This window comes from Grampus griseus (genome assembly GCF_964374135.1).
Source record: "Grampus griseus genome assembly, chromosome: 2".
Taxonomy (NCBI): Eukaryota; Metazoa; Chordata; class Mammalia; order Artiodactyla; family Delphinidae; genus Grampus; species Grampus griseus.
The window spans coordinates 4,366,807-4,382,461 of record NC_139018.1 but is presented as its reverse complement, the minus strand read 5'-3'; the positions used below and the strand labels follow the sequence as shown (position 1 = coordinate 4,382,461).

Genomic DNA, 15,655 nt, shown 5'->3' with positions numbered 1-15,655 from the left:
CCACATGGACCGGTGCTGAGAAGGCTCCGGGAACCACAGATGATGGTTAATCCAATTCTGTGCACCTGAGGTCCATAAATAAAAGAATAAATATTGAAATAAAAGAGTGACAGGAAGAATGAATGGACCCATGAACAACTGAATTAGAAATGGAAACGCCTGGAACGGCCAGGAGCGCGTCGCCCATGGGATTGTCACTCATCTCACTCCGGACACCTGAGGTTCCTAAGAGTGAAAAGATGCAAGAAAAAAAAAATAACAGAACACATCAGGGAGTCAAAGAAAGAGGTGAGGGAAGGCAAAGTGAAACTAAGTGAAAGAGAAAGGCGGGGTGGGGGAGGGACTAATAAAAAGCTAACGAAGACGTGGGTGTGTCTGAGAGGAGGATGTGTTAGGATTAGGGATGAGGTCGTCATCAATCCCAATGATGGATGAGCTCATCCAATCCCCTTTTTTAGGGCAAGGGAAGATGGAGAGATGAAAAAAAAGAGAAGTGAAAAAAGGAGAAAGGAAGGATGATAAACCTACAACCAAGGTGATAAATGGTTAGTTAAAAGAGAGGTTGTCTGAGCAGGGATTATAATTAGTTTACATACGTACTCCTTAAATAGATAAATACATCACACCTTTCCAAGAATAAATGAAAAATAGAGGAAATACCCGACCCAAAGACAAGGCTGCATCTTCCAGCCTTTTATCATCTTTATGTAATAAAATATATGCAATTGAGGTCCATAAATAAAAGAATAAATAGCAAAGTGTAAAACGTGACTAAGGGCGAGGAAGAAAGATAGCAAAGGCAAATCAACACGTGGGCCGACGATGGTGATCTTGCAAAGGCAAATCAACACACGGGCCAACGATGGTTATTTTGCAAAGGCAAATCAACGCACGGGCCAACGACGGTTATTTTGCAAAGGCAAATCAACGCACGGGCCAACGATGGTTATTTTGCACATGCAGTTTTGACTAATACAATTATTTCCCAGGAGACTGGTAAGTAAAAGAATACCCAAAATAAGAAAGAAAGGAAGGGCAAATGCATGAGTGCATAAATGAATGAATGAATGAATGAGAGGTGGTGCTGCCTGGACCAGGGACAGGAGGATGTCGCTCGCGGGAGCCCGATTCATCCTTCTGTGCACCTGAGTTTGTAAGAATGAAGGAACAGAAGGAAGAGTGAGAGAAAGGGAGAAATACAAAAGAGAGGAATAAGGAATCAAAATGATGTATAAACGAATAAATAGGAGAAGGGAGAGCTTCATGGACGAGGGGCTGTGATTAATCGAAAGTCGTGCTGTTGAAGTCGGTAAATAAAGGCGTCAAATCTAAATGAATGAACGAATGAGCGACTGGAAGAAATGCATGAATGACTGGAAGGAAGTGAGGGAGGAAGGAAGGAAGGAGGGAAGGAGGGAAGGAAGGAAGGAGGGAAGGAGGGAAAGGAGGAAAAAGGAAGGAAGAAATAGTAGGCAGAGAGGAAGGGAGGACTCTTCCAGTTTGGGGTCCCTGGGTTCCCGCCAGCCGAAGGGAGTGGGTACCAGGGAGGCGTGGCTCTTGGCATGTTATGTGCTTGTCACCTGCACTTTCTTGGCGGGAGGAGCTGGCTCAGGAGGACCCTTGCCTTGGAGCGCCACTGTCACACCCTGGCTGTGGGGGCCATTTCACTTCATTGCTCTCATTCTCAGTTTCCCCATCTGTAAACTCGGAATGGCATCAGCTCCCCGCTTGGACGGATCGTGGGGCAGATGCTGTCCTGCGTGTTGGCAGTGTCCCGTCGGAAGGGCTCAGGCCCCGGGCCCTGCCGAAGGTTGTGGGAACTGGACGTGGGTCACCTGCGAGGGAGGCTTTTCCCGCCAGGGGGCAGCAGAGGGTCAGGGAGCGGGAGACCCTGGGGGCTGTGTGGGCCCCGCCCGCTGCGCTGTCCTGGGAGGGGCGCCACTCACATCCAGGGCCTGTGCAGGTGGCTTGGGAAGGGGGCCAGTAGGGGCCAGATCACCAGAAATCGTGTTCCCGCAACTTTCCGAAATGTGCCCGGGAGCCCACCAGCCCGGTCTTCTACGGGGTGGGCTGCCTTCCCTTCTCGAGTCAGGGGGTCCCGGGGCAGGTGCCTCTCAGCCCGGGGTTTGCAGAAGTGGTCCCAGGATCCCGGCCCCCTCGCCCTGGCATCCCCAGAGCCGGTTTCAAGGCCTTGCTGTCTTCTCGACTGTTTTCCGATGTACTCTCTGTATTTCGGCGGAAAGCGCGTTTGCACTGTGTGTTGTTGAACTTGTCCTCTCCCCTCCTGACCTGCCTTCCCCCGCCCCCCGCCCCCCCGCCGGGGTTGGGGGCTGTTTGTACTGGCGCTTCCGACCCCAGGGACGCCCTGGCTCTGTGCAGTCTCCTTTCTCTGTACCGGACAGGATTTGTGCACTTGTGTGTGTGTTGTGTGCCTGTGTTTGTCTCTAAAACTGAGCACCAGAGGCCCTCTGGACTTCTCGATTCCGATCTGGGACATTAAAAAAAAAAAAACTGGATTCCTAACAAGCGCCCTGAACAGGAGGAGCCAGCTTGGCTGGACCCAGGATCGTGGCTGGGAGAGCGCGGAGCGCAGGGGGGTTGGGTGCGGCTGGGGCTAGCGTTTTGCCTGGTGGGGGGGAGGTGCCACGTGTCTGGGCCACGTGAGCAGGGCCTCGTGGGCCTGAGGTGGCGCTGGGGCTTCAGGGCTCTGCACGCTTATTAACCCTGAAGACACCTGTTCAGAGGGGGTCTCCAGAGAGCCCCCCGAACAGCCCAGGTGTCATCGTGGGGACCAGAGTGGGGGTGGCAGGGGCTTGGGGCAGGAAGAGCCTGGGAGGGTCTTTTTGGAGAACCCTTGTGTGGTTTTAAAAGTCAGCTGAGGGTCGAGAAGACTTAGAAAGTATTGGGGAGAAGTTGGGGGCCACGGCCATGTGCACAGAGGAACTAGGGAGGGACAGGAGAGCAAACCTCTCGGGGAGCCTCTCCCCAGGTCCGAGGGGCTGTCGAGGGGGTCACCTGGATGGAAATGGGCTGGTGGGAGAATGCCCCAGTGGGGAGGGTGGGTTGGGATTGGGTGAGTTCTGTCTGTTTAGGAATGTTGAGGGCCTGAGGGTCATCGGGTCAGAGCTCTTAAGAGCTTGGGATCCAGCATTCTAAGGGTCTCCAGTTCTGAGATGCCGAGTTTCAGGACAGGGCTTGAGGGCCGCAGAAGCCGGGGGTGGAGTTTCCACATGGGCCCCCATCTGGTTCTGTCCACGCTTGATCCATGAGGTCCAAGATGGGATCTCAGCACTCCTCTCTGATCAGGGCTTATCTCAAGTGTGTGTTTCTTCTTCTCATTCTTTGAAAAAAAGACAAATTTTGTCTGTTGACTTTGACCTTTGCATGCACCCCTTGCACAAATCCTTCCCCTGGTGACACCAGGAGCTACAAGTCTCCTTGGATTTCTGTACAACTCCCAACTCCCTCCTCAGGAAGCTTGGCCTCGGGGCTGGCCTTCCAGAGGGTGGAGGACGGAGGCTGGGCCTCTGGGGCAGATGGGCCAAGGGCTCCCCTGTGATCCTAATGTAAACGGTGTGGATAGCACATGACCTAGAGCAGGAGATCACCCATCATTCGACATGTCACCCATCTTTATTTCTTCCCTTCCAATTCCTGTTTATGAGCACACTTTTTTTTAATGGACATCTACTTTTTTAAATGAGCGTTCATTTTTTAAACCTAATTGCCATTCTTCACCACATACACTTCTTTTTTTTTTACAGTTTGCCTTTTCCACTTAATATTCCATCGTCAACATTTTTCTTTCTTCCATAGACTTCATCACGTCACTGGCTGCCTTGTGTCTCATTGAGAGGCTATGTCAATCATTCCCCACATCAACCTGCTATTGTTACTATTGCTATGCATAATTCATCTTTTTTTTTAATGTTACAAATTATGCCACAGCTAATGGCTTAGCACACCCACTTTTTTTTTTTTCATTCTTACCAATTATTTTCCCACACCTAGAAATGATCATGGTATGTCAGTTTCATGGTATGTCAGTTTCTCCTGCTAGGCTGTGAGCCCCTTAAGGGCAAGAAGCTTGTTGAATTGATCTTTGTATCTCTAATGCCTGAAATGTTGTAGACGCTAAATGTTAGATGAGAGGATGGAAGGATGGATGAAGATGTGAGTGAGTGAGTGGTTGGTTGGCTGTTAGAGGAGAGGAGGGAAGGATGGGTGAATAAAAGGATTGGTGAATGAACAAGTGAACTTCTTAGGGTTGAGTTTCTTGAATGAAAGGCCAGGAATTTTTGTATGAATATTGACTAATAGCAGAAGGCTTACAGCATTTTATAATGACCAGCGATGTATTAGAATTTTGTCATGATATTGCTAGTTTATCTCTGTTAAAAAGTGTTTTTCTGTCATTTTAACTTTCATTGCTTTGATTACTAATGACGGTTGAACATTTTCACATGTGTTTGTTAAAAAATTGCATTTTATCTTCTGTGAACTGTTTGTCCAAGTCCACCGGGTCATGGCTTTGTGATGAGACTGTCAAGGATGGAACGAGTGTCCTCAGGACGTAGTGAGCCCTTCCTCACTGGAGGCGTTCAAGGGGCAGATAGTCGATGAGGGTGGCTTTAAGGAGATTCAATTAGTGGGAGTGGGGTTGGCCTAGATGACCCTCCATTTGACTTTAGGATTTTGCTTCTTCCTGGGAAATGGGCGTATTCCCTCTGTCAGCCCAGCAGTATCTAAGGCCACATCCCCCTGGTGGGCTTGTGCATTAGTGGTTTATAAACTCTAACCTTACCCTCTATAACTCTTGTGGGGCAGGAATATCTCTTTGACCCTCCAGGGTCCAGAGAGCTGTGCTACCATCTTGTAGAGTTCAGTGGTGGATTTCCCATCCGCCCCCTCCCCCATTTCACCTCGAGGAGGACAGGCCCCTGCACCTCCATTTGCCACCTCTCAGCGCAGTCAGCTGAGGCGATCAGCTGCCGTTTACGTTCCCGGGGTCCTGTGAGCACATGTCCCCTAGGCCTGCGTGTTGGTCTTTGGGGTTTAATTGATTAAGGGGATGTGTCGGATCAGGTCTGATAGTGAATCCTCCTTCAGAAATGGGACAGTTCAATTCCGTGAGCCAAGGAGCAGAATGGACCCCATGTTGTTCTCGGGCTTCCCCTCACGGCCCACCCCAAGGCTAGCCGGGGCTCAGAGGTCACCGTGGCCATTCGGGGAGGGCACGTGACCCCAGGAGGGCTTGCACCTGCGTCCCAGAACACGCTCTGCTCTCAGCCAGGGGCCGCATCCTCCCACTGACCCTCTACTATAGCACCGAGTGCTGTCTGCCTGTACTGGAATTTCTCACCCACACGTTTGCCCCAGCATCGAAGCTCGGGAGGCCATGATGATTCCCAACATGATTTCGATCCATCCATCCATCCGTGCATTTGGCCTACGTCTCCTGACCTGGCGCTTCGGCCTTTCCCTTTCCTGAAAGCAAACCTTTTCCTCTTGGGCAGGCTGTGTAGTGCCATGGGCTGTGGTTATGAAGTGAACGCCCTTATTTGTGGCTTCTCCCTCCGGGGTCACTGCTCTGAGCACGTCCCAGCTGGATGTCATCCGCCACCGTCACCCACACGGCTTCCTTCCCCGTGGCGCTTTCCCGTGCATCACACACCGTGAGGGAACCAGGGCCGGGGTCCGAGAGCGGCCCCCCTCCCCCCCAGGCCACCCTGCCTGGTGCATGGTCCCTGTCATGAGCTTTGCCCTCAGCCTTTCAGCTTCCTCCCACCAGATGGCAGTGGTTGTAACTCATCCCTTCATTCTTTCATCCCTTCATTCGTTCACTCAGTCCACAAACATTTGAAGAGATCCGCCGGTGCTATACTAGAGCTGGCTCACAGGACACATTCCAACCATCCCCTTTCCAAGGAAAAGATGAGCATGTCTGCCAGGGGCCATGTTTGTGTGTCAGTAACACGGCGGGACCCTTGATTTAGCTCCCACCCCTAGACCCGAGTTCTGTTGACGGTTTGGTAGCCCTCCTCAACTTTGTTCCTCCCCAAACTAAGTTGATTAGAAATCAGCAAACTGTGTTTCTTGGCGCTCAGAAATCACAGCCCGTAGCCTCAAGAGGCCAGAATGAGAGCTGGGGGTTCTGAAACGAAAGGCTGATTCTGCCCGTGAGCAGGCTTCCAAGTCATTAGAACACCCCGATCTTGCACAAAGGGGAACTTGGAGTCATCCCGTCCCTTTGGGATTTGCTAATTCTGGGCTCTATTTAGAGAAAATTGGGGAAGGTGATTGCTTGCTTGGATGGCAAGGGTCCTGCCCCACGCGGGGTCTGCACAGAACAATCTTCTGGCACAAGAGGGCATCCGAGGCACACAGCGCTTGGCGAACCCTGGATGCAGCCCCCAGCATCCACGCAGGTCCCGGGCCAGGCGGCATCCACCACCGCTCCCCCCCGCCAACTCCAACTTAGCTCACTGCTACTGCTTGGGACAAGGCGTAGATCTAGGGGCTCTACTGAGAATTCTGTATTTGCTTATCGCCTTGGACAGTGGGGGTGGTGGACAAAGCCAGGACCCTGGAGCTGGACAAACGTGCGGTTTAAACGGATGGCGACAGCTTGAGTCTGTCTCCTGGGGAGACCATGGCACACCCACCTCGCAGGGCTGTTGTGAGGCTTGATGTAACTAGGATCTTGAACTGCGATTCTGAAAGAGTGTGCGCGTGCCCCCAGGGGTGGGTTGGGGGTGGGTTGACAGGCCAGGAAGGGCAGCCTGATTTGGGCAGGTTAGTGGGAAATCTTTTTGTCAAACATGCAGTCGGTATTGTGGGAACGAATGCTAAATTTGTATGGCGTTCGAAGGTTAGATGGTTGTAATTTGGGCAGGAACCTTCATGCTGGGTACTGACGACTCCTTTGGGCAATGCCCTGGACCCCCTGGGGTACGCGTTCACACCTGTCTCCGGAATCGGAATCGGTTGGAAGGCCCCATCTGTGTCTTGCCTACCGCTGTGTCTGGCCTGTGGGCGGCACTTATCCTCCACAAGAGACCCCTCCCAGCAGTGTCCTCCCCCCGAAATATTAGGCACCAGCTGTCAAAGACACTATACCCCTCCCCACTAATGTCCCCTCACCCCATTCACAACATTTGGGCTCACATGTCAGCAGCCTGGGTGCCTAACACAGTACCAGGCCAGTGGTAGGGGTCACCTTCCATTTCCGTTGAAAGGATGGATAGGTAGATGGTCAAATAACAAAATTGTAACCCAATGCAAGCGACGGTTGTTTATAACCTTTACTAAGAGATTGTATTTTGTTCCTAATTAACCTGTTAACAGTTGTTGTATCTCACGGACTTTTGTATGATGTGTGTTGTTCGAAAACCAGGACTCTTGCCTCTGGTGTCACTTGATGGAACTTTCACTGTCCGATTAACGAGTCAGTGTTTTGTGTTAGAAATGAGAATCCGGGGGGCGCTTAACTAACTGTGTGGTGTTGGGCAAGTCACTCCTCCTTCCTCTCTGACCCTCGGTCTCCTTTTCTCTTAAACCGTGGGTCACCAGAAAGCTTATTACCTCACAGGGTTGTTGTGAGGGCCCAGGGCTGCTAATGAAATGCTGGCTGTCACTGAGAATGGTCGCGTGTTGGGGGCCGTCTGGAAGGGAACAGGGAAGCCTTTCCTAGTTCCAAGTGAATAAAAAGTCAGCCTTGATCTTATGCTAAGATTGGATTTCCAGCAGTCAGTGGGATGTGTAAGGCAGAGGCCCAGCAGTTTGCAAGCGTGTAGTGATGTGGGCCCAGGGTAAATATTGGTTTGGTTCACGAGTGATGGCTCTTTCCCTCCCTCGGAGCCTGCCTTCCTCTCCCCCCGCATCCTGAGCTGCTGCTTGTCGCGTGCAGGGTGACTGCTCTGGGTTTGCCCTACCTGTCGCTGCCTGGTCCGTGGAGGGGCTTCTGCAGACCTCTGTGGGTGCCCCGGGGTGTTTCTCAGGGAGGAAGGCGGGGGGACAGTTTCGAGAGAGCCCGAGCAGGTTCCTGGGTAACACCTTCAGGGACTAAAACACCTTCTTCTGCCTTTTAAGGGAGAGGCCCGTGCTCCTAATTTCCTCCACCCCCTTCCTTCTTTCCCTGACTGTAAGGTAAAGAAATGAGTCTTCAGCCCCCTCCATGGGCCTGGAACCAAACCTGGGGCTGTTCCACGCCCACGAGCTCCCTGCTTGACTGGCGTGTGGGCCCATTTTACAGATGAGCAAGTTGAGAATCGGGGACCGCAGAGCGTCAGAGCCAGGACTGAACAGTCTTCCATGAAAAGCCGTGGGGCGCTCTTTCCACTTGGCCAGACGAGCCCTCCCGGTTACCGTGGCCAGCCTCTGTCGGCCCAAATGTGCCCCAGTGTGTCTCTGTCCCCATCACGTGCCTGGCAGTGCTCCCGTGGAGGTCACGCTCTCCAGAGCTCTGCCCTGCTCTGGAGGAAGCCCCAGGAGGCACCCCTGCAGGGGTCATTTTGGATCGGGGGTCTCCACGTGACCACGGAATTCCTTTCCTGGCCCTCGTCTCACGCGTGTGGGACATCAGTGTTCAGCTAGAACATCCCAGATTCCATCCCAGGTAGGCTTGAGCTGGGGACCTTGTTGAGTCCCTCCCTCCCGGCCCCTCCCTCTGTGGAAGCCTCACCACCCTCCTGGTTTGGCCCCTGCCTTTCACAGCCTCGGTGGGCTGTGTCTGCACCACGGCCACCCCATGTCCTTGAGCACTTGTCCGAAGCTCCCGAGGGGCGGGCCCCACTGTAGGGACAGGTTGGTAGGGTCCTCCTCTCGGTAGACTGTGGGTCTGTGTGTAGGTGTCTGCTCCCTGATGGACCTTGGTCCTGTGTGACCCAGGGGGAGGGACTTTCTCAGGTGCCTGGTGTTTTCAGGGCCTCGTCCTCTTGAGGGGGGCAGGCCTGGGTCCCTGCCTCTGGAGGGCAGATAGAACGTCGAAGCTCAGTGAGGTCGTGCCTAAGCAGCTCTTGGACCCCCTCCCTGACTCTGAGACCTATGCTTCTCTGACCCCACCTAACAGCCCTGCTGTCTACACTCGTAGGTGCCTAACAGGCGCTCGCTGACCGGTAAGGCAGGGTTTTAGTGGATGTGCAAAGCTGAATTGACCGTTGGCTGATGTACGCGTTGAATCTGCATGCGTTTCTGTAAGAGAAAAAGGTGTGTTTTCTCGGCAAAGACTCTTCAGGGCAAAGCCTGAGGGACTTTGTCTGCGCTGGGGGCTCACCCCAGGGGGTGGCCGCCGGACAGACCCTCCTGACGGAAATAGCTGTCTTCTGAACATTGTTGGAAATATTTATGTCTAGAATAAAACTTTATTTGGGCTAAAATGTACTCCTATGTGTAGTGGTCCAAGTGATTTTTTTTTTATTAAGTATAGTCGATTTACAATATTGTGTTAATTTCTTCTGTACAGCAAAGTGACTCGCTTATACATATATATATTCTTTTTCATCTTCTTTTCCATTATGGTGTGTCACAGGATATTGACTATAGTTCCCTGTGCTGCACAGTGGGTGGTCCAAGTGATGTTGATGACGTGGCACTTGGCAATTCCCAAGTGGGAAGTGTCCTGGGCCCGCCCATGCCCTCTCTGGGCCTCGGGAGCCCTCGCCTTGGGGAGGGGAGGTCTTTTACCTGAAAAGTCTTTGTCTGTCCTCACCATTGGTGACAATCAGCATTAACCTGTAAGGCACAGGCCCAGTCTGGGATGCAGCCCTGGTCGGCCAGCGAATGAGGGGGGGATCGGACCCCAGACCTTGATTCCTTTCTCCTCCTCTCGCCCTCCTCTCCACCCCCTCAAGCTGAGGGGCGGGACGCTTACCCATTTGAGTTCTGGTACTGGCATCACCATTTGCCAGCTTAGTGGCCTTGGGAGGGTTACTTGGACCATCCCGAGCCTTGGTTTTCACCCCTGTAGAATGGGTACATGATGACGGTGTCCGCTCTGGGGTTGCTGGCTCAGTGCCTTGCTGCACTCCATATATACTGGCTCTGAGATCAAGGCCTGGGCCTCGAAGCCACCCAAGCACCTTTACGTGTGTGTGGCCTGGATGAGTTTGCTCACCTGTAATCCGGAAATAGGCACACCTACCTGGCGTGGTTACTGTCGGATTCAATGAGATTGTTCATGTGAAAATAAATGCTTCGTCACCCGGCCTCCCAGCTGGGGCTGGCCACAGCACCCTGCAGCCTGTGGGCCCTGGTCGCGGAAGCCCTGGGCTTTCTGGAACTGCCAAAGGGGGGCTGCAGGGTGGGGTGGAGGGCGTCAGGGGAGCACCCGGCCAGCTTTGGAGGGCAGCGAGGGAAGGAAGGGTTTGCTTTTCAGTACAGAGATGTAGCGGCTTCAGAGGGGACGGGATTGAGGTCCAAGTGGGCAGGATCAGGGAGAAGTTTTAGAAAGAGGAGGAAGCTGATAGTTTAGAAAACGCCCAAGCTTAATTGGCGATGGGTTGGACAGGAGAGCTGGGGTGGGTTTTAGCAAGGCCGAGCGTTCTAGATTTGGGTTAGTGAGTGGAGGACCATCAGAGGTTCCTGGTGCAGGGGGGTGTGGTGCTTCTGGAACTCTCTCCGGGAGGAGGAGACCAGGTGTGGGGTGCCAGAGTTGAGGGGCAGCAGGTAGAGGGCAGGGGCTAGTGGCTGGGTGCTCACCTCGCCCCCATGGCTGCTGGGGGCCAGGGCCCTGTCCCCGTGTGGTCCAGGCCCCCGAGCGACCCGTCTCCTAACCCTCTCTCTGCTCCTTGCCTCCAACGTGCCTGTGTGCATGAGAACTCGTGTCCGCCAGTGAGCCCAGGAGCGGGTGGCCTTCATCAGCACCTGTGTCTCTCTCAGCCTCCACAGCCACGGGGATACCTGCACGCGTTCCCGTGGGACAGGCCGGACCCAAAGACTCTGGACCCGGGCCACTCCCCTGCATGGAGGGGCGCGTCCACCCCGCCTCCCCGCCCTCTGACTGATGGACTTCACTGATCTGAGTGTCAGACACGCGGGCTGGACCCCTCCCCACCCCTCCTGAACCCTGAGACTTGGGGGAGCGCCGAGCCTCGCTGCCTGCATCTGTGAAATGGGATCGGACGCCTACCTCACAGGGCTGTTGTGAGGGGCATGTGACGCGGTCGCAAAGTGCCCTCCCGAGGGCTTGGCACACCCTGTCGTGTCTCAATAAATGTGTTTCTTGCCTTAACAAAAACTGATGGATGTGCTACTAATCTGAGGAGGGGTGAACGTCGGGATGCTCTCCGGCTCGGGCCCGTCTGATGGGAGGGGCAGGGGAGCCAGCTCCGGTCCCAGGAAGCCACCTGTCCCCCGCCCACTGGATACTCAAGGGTGATGGGATGCCCAGAAGCAGAGCTGGCCTGGGGGGATCCTGAGGTGCTTGCACGTTTGGATGAACTAACCCGGGCAGGTCCCCCTTCTTCTAATGGTTTTAGGAAGCCAGGCTTCTTTCCAGAAAGGAATAGAGACAGGAGGTGGAGGAAGTCTGCGCTGGTCCCTGGAGCCCCAGAGGGGCCGCCCCCAGAGCCGCGACTCTTCCCGCCCCCGCCCCGCTCCTCACATATTCCCAGGTAGAGCAGTCGTCCTGCTTAAACTAAAGGGGAGCGGACGGCCGAGCTGTTCCGCTCCAGCCTGGCTGCGACCCGGGGCCAACACTCATTCCACGCGTTGGCTACCGAGCAGGCCCTGAGGCACCGCACAGGTAGTGCCCAGATGCAGCCCCTGCCCCGCTGGCGGGGCGCCGCCCAGCTCAAGGAAGCTCAGGCCGTCGGCCAGCCGTGTGTGGCTGGGGCCGAAGGGGGACAGAGGGGAGCAAGGGCAAGGGAGCTTCGGACTCGAGTCCACGAGGAGTCCTGGGGTCAGTGCACCTGGCTTTGCCGGAGCAGATGAGCTGGACACGCAACCAGTGGGAGAGAGAGGCTGACCGCTGCCACTGCCACCGTCAATGCCATTGTCAACGCCAAAGCCGTGACAACCACCACCACTACGGCCACCTCCTCCTCTTTCTCTTTCCACCTTCCTCCTTCTCCCTCCCCTCTTCCTCCCTCCTCCCCTCCCCTCCCCACAGGGAGGTGCCTCAAGGGAACGACAGGCAAGTCCAGCCATGACTGCGCGGGGCCGAGCGTGGCTCCTCGCCTCGGGGGATCGTGGGCACATCTCAGCCGAGGAGACCTGAGCCCAGTCCCTGAGGAAGACGGAGACACGGATGGTGCTGAGTGAGGGTCCAGGCAGCGCCGAGGTGAGAAGAAGACAGCCTCCAGCTGTGCTCGCCTGGATGAGACCGCGGCCAGCCAGGGGGCAGCCGAGAGTCCAGGAGAGAGAGTCCTGCGTGCGGTGGGCCCCCAGCCTCTGGTGAAGCTTGTGCGTCCACACGAAAGTCCCCTTGATGTTCTGGAGCGGAGAGCCCAGCTCCAGCCTCCAGTGAACCTCGGGCAGCCGGAGGGAGGGCCGCTGTGATGTTCTGGAGCGGAGAGCCCAGCTCCAGCCTCTGATGAAGCTCAGATGCCCATGATGAGGGGCCCCATTGATGTTTGAGAACTGAGACTCCAGCTCGGCCTCCAGTGAACCTTGAGCCTCCCAAAGGAGGGCCCCCTTGATATTTCAGAACTGAGACCCTAGCTGCAGCCTCTGACGAAGCTCAGACGTGCAGAACTGCTGAGAAAGCCTCAAGGCCATGGGCTTGCCTGGGCACACGACGGGGTGTGGCCAAGGTTTGACTTGACGGGAGGTGGCAGAGGAGACTCTGCTCTCCACGCATGGCCTGCAGCTCTCTTCACGAGCGACACTGGAGGTACTGGAGCCCGCAGGGAGCTGGGTTCCAGATGCATAAGGAGAGACGTGGAGCAGGGGCTGCTGGCCGGAGGAAGCGTGTTAGGAAGAGCCTGGCAGCAGAAGTCATGGATTGCGGGCGGGGCCCTGCTGACGGAGCCTGCCCGTGAGTGTGTATCTCGGCAGCAAAATGCCGTTTTATGCCTTTTAGTTGTGCCGGACTCATGGCTGGCTGCACACCAGACTTGACCCACGGGGCTGCCAAGTTGGCTGGACCCTGGAATGTAACCCAAGCTCATTTCTGCGGCTTAGCTCCTCTCCCAGGGGAAGGCGCTAAACACCCACTCGCCAGCCCGGCACGAAGCCACGACCTCGGGGCTGGTCAGATCTCGTTGCCTCTTTCCAGCAACGGAAGTTTGCTGAGGTTGGGACTGAGACGGGGCCAGGCCATCGCGATGGGTGGTGCAGATGGCATGGACAGCAAAGGAGGCCCCCCAGTACACAGGGACACGATGGTAGCTTCCCAGATGCAGCTGCATTCTGGGCTGGGACCCTGCCCCGAGCACCTTGAAGGTCACTGTGGCCCTTCAGACATTGGGTTGACACCAGACTGTCCACTACACTGGAGCGAGATGGCAACGAATGAAATAAGGCTGAAAACATCGCCTTGTTAGAAACCGTAAGAACGTCGTGGGTTGACACAGTTGAAGTGATGAAAGTGTCAACATTGGGAGGAGAGAATGCTGAGTGTGAGTCTGGATGTGCTGACTTTGAAATCTTTAGACTGGGAGGTTCTGAGAATCTGATATCATCATTTATGCCATTCAGACATAGCTACAATAATATATCCCAGAAACGGACTTATTTTCTGCAGTTGGAGTCTGCAGGAAAAGGGAGCAGCTAGCAAGCGTTCTTGAAAAACACATCCTAACGATGCCAACATCATTTTGGTGATATTTCCTGGAAATTCATTCGAATTTGAAACTATGCACACAAAAACTTCTTTTATGAGTAACTGGAACTCGAGACCTGGGATGGAATGGAGGAGAAACGTCCTCTTAGAGGACTGCCCTGCCCCCCTCCCCCCTCCCCCCCCCACTCTCATTTGGCCAAGTTATTTTAGGAGATTTCCAAGAACAAGCAATTATTAGAATCACCCGTTGCTGATTTCCTAGAAGTTTCCACAACAAATTCTGAAGCCAAATGAAAAATGGGTGAGCCAGCGGGCTTGTCATGTTTGTGAAGAAAATGTGAAACCACGCCATGACATCATCAGCTTCAGGGGGCGAGGCTCAAAGCAGAACCACAGTAGTGGAAATAAGGACAGATGAAACTTCCGGACCTCCTGACTTAACGTAGGTCAGAGATTATGACACAGCCCCTCGCAGGAAGGTTGCCGAACTCTTAAGATTTTCTGGAGTGTGCTAGGTATTGTGCGGCGCCTCTGGAGGAAGAGATGAATTTGACTCAGCCCCTGCCCTCCAAGTGCGAAAGACCAGATTCCAGGTGCTACTGCTGCTGTGGTCTCAGTGTAGAGGGCCGCCCTTGGCGCAGGGCTGGATGGCCGGCCATCGTGGTCTCCCAGTCCGCGCCCACTTTACAGATGAGAACACTGAGGCTGAGAGAAAGATGGGTTACTCGATGTCCATTAAGACCAGACCTCTCTGGAGGTCAACGTTCCCTACCCCAGGCAGCCTCTGATTGTACTGAGATTCAGGAAGAGCCCAGAAGGCTGAGTGGATTGCCCACAGACACCCATCGAGAGAAGTAGGAAGGCTTGGCGCCGGAGTGACTGTGTACCCGTTCTCCAAGAGCCCAGCCCCAGCGCCATCCTGGAAGACCAGGCCAGAGGGAGTGAGGATGCTCGGGGTTGGGGGGTGGGGGGGATGGCACAGGAGGACCCCCGTCCGGGAGTCTAGGGAGCCAGGCCCGGCCACTGTTGGTCTCTGACTCTCCCTCGGAGCTTTAGTTTCCCCATCACTCACTCTGTCCTCCTCCCACTTTTTGGAGGGACATTCTCTGGTGGGATTTCCCACTCCCGCTTTGTGAGAAGTGGCCACTGGGTGAAACGGCTTCGTGGCAAAGAGGCAGACGAGTACTGAGGGAGAGGAAAATCATGGCCTTCTTCCTTCCCAGGAGGGGTCGGGCCATGCCTCCGATTTCACAGACACTCCCAGCTCAGCTCCTAGAGGAAGCAGGGAACGAAGATGCCTTGGGCTGCAGTTTTCTCCCAGCAGATTGTAATCTTCCCCTCTTATCCACACTGGTGGCCATCGTTTTGGAGCTGGGAGCCGGAGCGAGGCAGGGGCAGGCGGCCCGTGGAAAGCTTTCTCTCCAGCTCCCTTCACGTGCAGGGGTATTCTCCCATGGGGCCCTCCCTGTACATCTCAGGAGACAGTTTGCGCTCTGCCCCTACTCCTGCACTCAGCCGTCACGTCGGGTCTCTGGGGAAGCCAGTCCCAGCCACGGCCAAAGCTCTCTGCAGAGGCTGGGCCCGCCCAGGGGGTGGGTGGAGGTGGGTTGGGAGGACAGATGGCAGGCAGTAAGGGGTAACACAACAGCCACGTGGTCTAGAGTCGGGCCAAATTTCAGCCAAATGCGACAGCAACGAGGGGGAGCCCCTACTCCAGGGAGACGTTTTTTAGGCGAATTTGATAGCTGTGTGCTTCCCAGACAGCCCACAGTCCCGGAGCTGTCTTCTGCGGCTGAGGAGCCTCCGAGGCCAGAGCTCCCCTGGACTCTGAGTTGCCCTCGGGGGGGCTGGGTGAGGGTCCGGAGGGGCTGGCAGGGCGTTGTGGAATGTTACCTATATACCTGCACTTCACAAAGCACTTTATCTGTTTGC

The 15,655-nt window shown here is 54.9% G+C and overlaps 1 long non-coding RNA gene across 3 annotated transcripts in view; it reads left to right on the top strand.

The window, feature by feature from the left end:
- The window catches only part of LOC309819516, a 34,089-nt gene extending 22,879 nt beyond the window's left edge, over nt 1-11,210 (top strand). For all 3 annotated transcript variants that reach the window (XR_014296431.1, XR_014296432.1, XR_014296433.1), the window contains exon 7: nt 10,879-11,210. This is a non-coding gene — a long non-coding RNA (uncharacterized lncRNA). The remainder of the gene's footprint in view (nt 1-10,878) is intronic.
- The last annotated feature ends 4,445 nt before the right edge of the window (nt 11,211-15,655 follow it).